This window comes from Elephas maximus, chromosome 7, assembly GCF_024166365.1.
Source record: "Elephas maximus indicus isolate mEleMax1 chromosome 7, mEleMax1 primary haplotype, whole genome shotgun sequence".
NCBI classification, from domain to species: Eukaryota; Metazoa; Chordata; class Mammalia; order Proboscidea; family Elephantidae; genus Elephas; species Elephas maximus.
This window is the reverse complement of record NC_064825.1, coordinates 105540936-105548842: the sequence shown is the minus strand read 5'-3', so window position 1 is coordinate 105548842 and position 7907 is coordinate 105540936.

Genomic DNA, 7907 nt, shown 5'->3' with positions numbered 1-7907 from the left:
TCATAAAGACAATGTTCTACATTCAAATACAGTGAGTAGCATCTGGTCTTAAAAGCTTGCCAGAAGCCATCTAAGATATATCTACTGGTCCCATCACTTTTGGACCAAAGGAGATGAAGAAAACCAAAGATACAGGGGAAACACTAGTCCAAAGGACTAATGAATCATGAATACCACAAGTTCCATCAGCCTGAGCCCCGAAGAACTAGATGGTGCCTGGCTACCATCACCAACTGCTCTTACAGGGTTCACAACGGAGGATCCCAGACAGACCAGGAGAAAAAAAATTCCAATTCACACATAAAATTATGATCAGACTTACTGGTCTTATGGAGACTGGAAGAGCCCCCAAGAAAGACTGTGGCCCCCAGACACCCTCATAACTCAGAACTGATGCCTACAGAAGTTCACCCTTCAGCTAACCTTTATGTGTCAGAATCGGCTCAACAGCAATGGATTTGGTTTGATTTTTTGTTATAAAAAAACAGTAGCACACATGAGGAACATGTTTCTTAGTTCAACATGTATATGAGACCACAGGGCAGCACCTGCCCAAAAGCAATGATGAGAAGGCAAGAAGGGACAGGAAATGGATGAATGGAAATGGAGAACTGGGGTGTGGTAGGGGAGAGTGTTGACACATCGCGGGGATTACAACGAATGTCTCAAAACAATTTGTGTATAAATCGTTGAACGAAAATCTAATTTGCTCTGTAAAGGTTCACTTAAAGCACAATTTAAGAAAGAAAAGAAAGAAACCCGTGTGGACTAGTTCTACTCTGATGCACATGGGGTCACCGTGAGTTGTAGTTGACTGGACAGCAACTGGTGCTGGTGAATATGGAGACCGGGGCAGATAATACTGTGTGTAAAACTTTTAACTCATGGAATTTGGTGCATTTTTTATCTTAAATGTTAATCTTAGATTAGCATTTTAATGAAAACCCAGCCAATTAAGTGATCTGAGTGCCACGTTTTTGTTATTCAGTTAAAGATTTAAAAAATGTTTCAACCATCTGTTTTTCATTCAACTTTCTGCTTATCCCTAAGGGTGTGCACAGGATCTGTGCTTGCTGATGGCTGGTCCTCCTCTTCTCCTGGCACATCAGAAACTGAATGAACCTCCTGGATCCCAGTGGTTAGATGCAGATATTAGACCAGTTGGAAGGTGAACAGTCTTCCAGAGCCAGAGATTTACTTGCCAGTGCAAGAGCCTTTAAAAGTTTCCTTCTTCAGGCCACAGACGTTGTGGATCCACATGTAGAGAAAGACCCCAAATCTACCTGGGTCTCTGAATGACTACAATGAGCAGAGCCCACTGCCGACCCTTTCTGGACTTTTAACTAGAGGATAGACTTTGTTATTATTATTATTATTATTGTGTTTTAAGTGAAAGTCTACAATTCAAGTCAGTCTCTCATACAAAAACTTATAAACACCTTGCTATGTAACTCTAGCTGCTCTTCCCCTAATGTGACAGCCCCCTTTTCCTCTCCAACCTGTATTCCCTGTGTGCATACAACCAGCTCCTGGCCCTCTTTGTCTTCTCGTCTTGCCTCCAGGCAGAAGCTGCCCACATAGTCTCGTGCGTCTACTTGAGCCAAGAAGGTCACTCCTCACCAGTATCATTTTCTGTTTTATACTCTAGTCCAATTCCTGTCCAAAGGGTTGGCTTTGGGAATGGCTCCAGTCCTGGGCTAACAGAGGGTCTGGGGACAATGACTTCTGGGGTCCCTCAGTCTCAGTCAGACGATTTAGTCTGGTCTTATTATAAGAATCTGAGGTCTGCATCCCACTGTTCTCATGCACCATCAGGGATTCTCTGTTGTGTTCCCTGTCGGGACAGTCATCAGTGTTAGCTAGGCACCATCTAGTTCTTTCAGTCTCAGGCTGATGGAGTCTCTGGTTTATGTGCCCTTTCCAGAATTTGTTATATTAAGCCACTTATATTTGGGGAATGTCTTTATAACACAGTATATAACACAGGACCGTTTGGGACTCCTGGACAGTTCGTTTACACTATACAATTGGGTGATGGTTTAAAAAAAAATTAAGGATTGGTGAAAGTGTTGATCAACAAGGTGTTTCATACTTTGGTGAGATGTCTACTAACTAGGAAAACAGTTTGGCAGTACCTACTACACCTGAGGGCATATATCATTTTCCAATTCTTAGTTTACTACCAAAGAGAGATTAGTATATATCTGCACAAAAAGACATGCACAAGAAAGTTCACAGTGATATTATTGGTAATAGCAAAAGAGAAAACAACTCCACTCCCTATCAACATTAGAATAGACAAATAAATAATATATTCATACAATGGAATACCACACAACAATGAAAATTAGTGCCCAGAAACTGCATACAGCTATAAGGATGGATCTCACAAATCTGTTATTGAAGAAAACAGTACATCCTCTCATGTATTGGTCAAAGAAAAAAAAAAAAAAAAACACAAGTATTCACTTTTCAGAAGTATCCACTCAAGTATGGGTCAAAAAAAAAAATCTATAATAATAAAAGTTAGTAAACCTGGGGGTAATGGGCTTATATGTTATAAGTAGCACCTAGAAGGCTCTAAGGATTCTGGTAATATTCTATTTCTTGGTATGGATACTAGTTTCAAAGGTGTTTTTATTTTGTGAAAATTTGTTTAACAGTACACTTATTGAATATTCTCTACATACATTACACACCAAAAGGGTTTTCTAAAAATAGTCTATTCACCATTTGACTGTAGGAGATTTCAGAATTTTAATATTATAAATTTAGACTTTTAACAATGCCTTGTATAGAATAGAGTGCAACGTATCTTGTGTACAATAATAGAGTTCAACATATTTTTTGTAAAATTAAAGGTGCAACTTTCATCAACTGGTCCTATCCCTTTCAGACCAAAGGAGATGAAGAAAACCAAAGATACAAGGGAAATGATAGTCCAAAGGACTAATGGATCACCAGTACCACAACTTCCATCAGCCTGAGCCCAGAAGAACTAGATGGTACCTGGCTACCATCGCCAACCGCTCTTACAGAGTTCACAACAGAGGGCCCTGGACAGAGCAGGAAAAACAAAATTCAAATTCAGACAAAAAAATATGACCAGACTAACTGGTCTTACGGAGACTGGAAGAACCCCCAAGAAAGACTATGGCCCACAGACTGTCTTATAACTCAGAACTGATGATTTTGATGAGTTATATTCTTTTTATTATTAAAATTTGCTGTCTTACGAGGAGACTTAAGGTACACTGATACCAGTAAACGCACTGAATTTATTTGGTAATAGCCCATGCCTCAAGGCAAGATAACTACTTTCTGAAGGAGATAGGTTTATAAATAGAGAGTTGTCTACATAGCATTAAGTTAGAGGAACTAAAAAAGTTGTTTAGATACACACACACAAACATATGTATATGCTTTTTTTTTCCCTCACTTGTCTCTGGTGTCTTAACTTCCACATTATGACATATTTTTCCCATGCTTTAAGGAATCCATCTTTAATTAAACATGAATTCCTTTGGGAAGTTAGGGTATCCAATTTTTAATAGGAATATGGCCACCATGGCTCAGGTTTTACTGGGGAGAGTGGAAAGGAAGTTAGAATACATGGTCCAGAGGGACAGCCATGTTTTGGTAGGAATGTCTGCATCTTGCCTAATCAGAGTGTTACCAGTGAAATTTGGCATCCCAATACACAGGGAACCACTTGAGGGGAAAATTAGTTTTGAAAGAAATCAGAAGAAAGTGACCAAGAATGACATTACTGCCTTTAAACATGCAACATTTTTTTCTATATATGCAAATTTTGCAATTTTTTTTTTTTTTGTGTGTGGTAAAGAAATAAATGAACTGCATTAAGATACACCCTACTGAAGGCGGGGCCAAGATGGCGGAATAGACAGACTCTTCTGGTGAGCCCTCTTACAAAAAAGACCCAAAAAAAAAACAAATGAAAGCAGTATATTTATGACAAGCTAGGAGCCCTGAACATCAAAGGCAAAGTTAGAAAACGAACTGAGCAGCTGGGGAGGAAGAAACGGTTCAGAAGCAGAGAGGAGTTAACAGACCTGAGTCACCGGGAGCCTTCAGGCACCATCCCCGGAAGTGGCTGCAGTGGGCCGATACTAGCGTTCAGCTGCAGTTTCCTCGGGGAGAATCAGCCAAACACACGGCCTACTCACACCTCCAGAACCAGAGAAGAACAGTGCTCTCAGCAAAAGGTAAATACTTGCATATATTTTACCACATCCCCCACCCCCAAGCAGGCTTCATTGGCTGTTGATTTCCCCGGGCCTGAGATAGACCCTGTTGAGTGCCTAGAGCCATCCTCCTGGCCTTGGAGAAGGGATAAAATCATAGTTGGGGGAAACGATAACCTGGGGAAAGGTAACCCGGGGAACTCAGGACAGAAGCGGCTCCTGTCCAGGCATAACCAGTCCATGGGCTTTTAGTACCTTTCCCCCCTGCATGGACTGTGTGGGCCTATTTCAGGAGAATAGGCCCTTGTTGGCAGACTACAACAGTTTCAGCTGTGTGGTGGAGAGGTGGGTGTTTGATATTTGACACTGATTTGCCTATTAAACTGGGTCCTCACCTACCCACATCAGGGGCCTAAGGACTGGTGGCTCCACTCAGGTCACCCAGCCACCTGCGGCAGGGATCCAGGGATAACTGGTACCTCCCAGGCCTTACAACCAAAAACATTAGGTGCCTATGCTCTGTCTGCAGAACCCACCTGCTTGTACACTCTAGGGAAGAAGGACATGCTTTCCTCAGAGACATTTGGGGGACAGTTATCAGACCTGTGCCTTGTTCTGAGTGTGACTCCCTGCTGCAGCCAGATACTGGTACCTACACCAATCACCCCTGCTCCTCTAAGACTATCAGACAGAGCCTGTACCACACACTTGATGAGCAGTTATCTGGACACCTGAGCTGAATCCATACAAGAAAAGTGAATGGATTCCTAGACTGATATACCTGGTAACAGCTCTAGCCATCTGGGGACAGGACATCAGAGCTTCGAGGTGAAAATAATCAAGCTACCTTACTCAAACAACCCATTTGAGTATATCAAAACAAAACAAAGCAAGAAGCTAGGATAAGTAAGCAAACATAAAATAAACTAATACAATAACTTATAGATGGCTTGGAGACAACAGTCAATATCAAATAACATAAACAGACAGTGATCACTTCAACAAGCCCTCAAAACAAAGAATCAAAGGATCTTCTAGATGAAAGTACCTTCCTGGAATTACCAGACACAGAATACAAAAGATTATTATAAAGAACACTTCAAGACATCAGGAAGGAAATCAGAAAATATGCAGGACAAGCAAAGGAGCACACAGATAAAGCAGTTGAGGAAAACAAAAGGTTATTCAGGAACATAATGAAAACTTTAATAAGCTGGAAAAATTCATGGACAGAGAGCAATCAGAAATTCAGAAGATTAACAATAACATTACAGAATTAGGCAATTCGAAAGAAAGTCTGAGGAGCAGAACTGAGCAAGTGGAAGGCAGAATTTGTGAACTTGAAGATAAAGCACATGGCACCAACATTTTTGAAGAAAAATCAGATAAAAGAACTTTAAAAAATAAAGAAAACTTAAGAATCATGTGGGACTCTATCAAGAGAAATAACCTAAGAGTGATTGGAGTGCCAGAACAGGAAGGGATAACAGAAAATACAGAGAGAATTGTTGAAGATTTTTTTGCCAGAAAACTTTCCTGATATCGTGAAAGATGAGAAGATATCTATCCAAGATGCTAATCGAACTCCACATAAGAAGGATTTTAAAAAGAATGTCACCAAGACATATTATAATCAAACTTGCCAAAACCCAAGATAAAGAGAGAATTTTAAGAGCAGCTAGGGATAAACAAAAAAGTTACCTACAAAGGAAAGTCAATAAGAAAAACCTTGGACTACTCATCAGAAACCATGCAGGTAAGAAGACAATGGGATGACTTATGTAAAGAATTGAAGGGAAAACATTGTCAGCCAAGGATTATATATCCAGCAAAACTGTCTCTTAAATATGAAGGTGAAATTAAGACATTTCCTGATAAACAGAAGTTTAGGGAATTCATAAAAACCAAGCCAAAACTACAAGAAATACTAAAGAGAGTTATCTGGTTAGAAAATCAATATCAGGCACCGGAAGGAAACAAATAATAAAAATTAGAGCAGAACTAAATGAAATAGAAAACAGAAAAGCAATTGAAAGAATTAACAAGACCAAAAGCTGTTTTTTTGAAAAAATCAACAAAATTGATAAACCACTGTCCAAACTGACAAAAGAAAAACAGGAGAGGAAGCAAATAACCCAAATAAGAAATAAGATGGGTGATATTACAACAGGCCCAAATGAAATTAAAAGAATCATATCAGATTAGTATTAAAAATTGTACTCTAGCAAATTTGAAAACCTAGAAGAAATAGATGAATTCCTAGAAAAACACTACTTACCTAAACTAACACAAACAGAGGTAGAACAACTAAATAGACCCATAACAAAAGAAGAGATTGAAAAGGTAATTAAAAACTCCCAACAAAAAAAACTCTGGCCTGGACAGCTTCACTGCAGAGTTCTACCAAACTTTCAAAGAAGAGTTAACACCACTACTAGTAAAGGTATTTCAGAACATAGAAAATGACGGAATACACCCAAACTCATTCTATGAAGCCAACATACCCCTGATGCCAAAACCAGGGAAAGACACCACAAAAAAAGATAATTACAGACTTATATTCCTCATAAATGCAAAAATTCTCAACAAAATTCTAGCCAATAGAATTCAATTTCATATCAAAAAAAAAAAAAAAAAAATTCACCATGGCCAAGTGGGATTCATATCAACTATGCAGGGATGGTTCAACATTAGAAAAACAAGTAATGTAATCTATCATATAAATAAAACCAAAGATAGGAACCACATGATCTGATCAACTGATTCAGAAAAGGCATTTGACACAGTCCAACACCCATTCATGATAAAAACTCTCAGCAAAATAGGAATAGAAGGAAAATTCCTCAACATAATAAAGGGCATTTATACAAAGCCAACAGCCAACACCACCCTGAGTGGAGAGAGTCTGAAAGCATTCCTCTTGGGGTCAGGAACCAGACAAGGATGCCCTTTATCACCACCATTATTCAACACTGTGCTGGAGATCCTAGCCAGAACAATTAGGCTAGATAAAGAAATAAAGGGCATCCAGATTGGCAAAGAAGAAGTAAAACAATCTCTATTTGCAGATGACATGATCTTATACACAGAAAATCCCAAAGAATCCTCAAAAAAAAACTACTGAAACTAATAGAAGAGTTCAGCAGAGAATCAGAATATGAGATAAACATATAAAAATCAGTTGGATTCCTCTACACCACCAACAACCAAAAAAAATAAAAGAGGAAATCATCAAATCAATATCATTTACAGTAGCCCCCAAGAAAATAAAATACTTAGGAACAAATCTCACCAGAGATGTTGAAAGACTTATACAAAGAAAACTACAAAATGCTACTATAAGAAACCAAAAGAGACCTATATAAGTGGAATAACATACCTCCTTCATGGACAGGAACACTTAACACTGTAAAAGTGTCTATTCTACCAAAAGCATTCTATAGATACAATGCAATTGCAATCTGAATTCCAAGGACATTTTTTAATGAGATGGAGAAACAAATCACCAACTTCATATGGAAGGGAAAGAGGCCCCAGATAAGCAAAGCATTACCGAAAAAGAACAAGGTGGGAGGCCTCACTCTACCTTCTCATCCAAAGAAAAAAAAAAAAGACTTCACCAAAAGAGTAAAAAGATTACCCACAGACTGAGAAAAAGCTTTTTAGCTATGACATTTCCGATCTGCGTCTGATCTCTAAAAT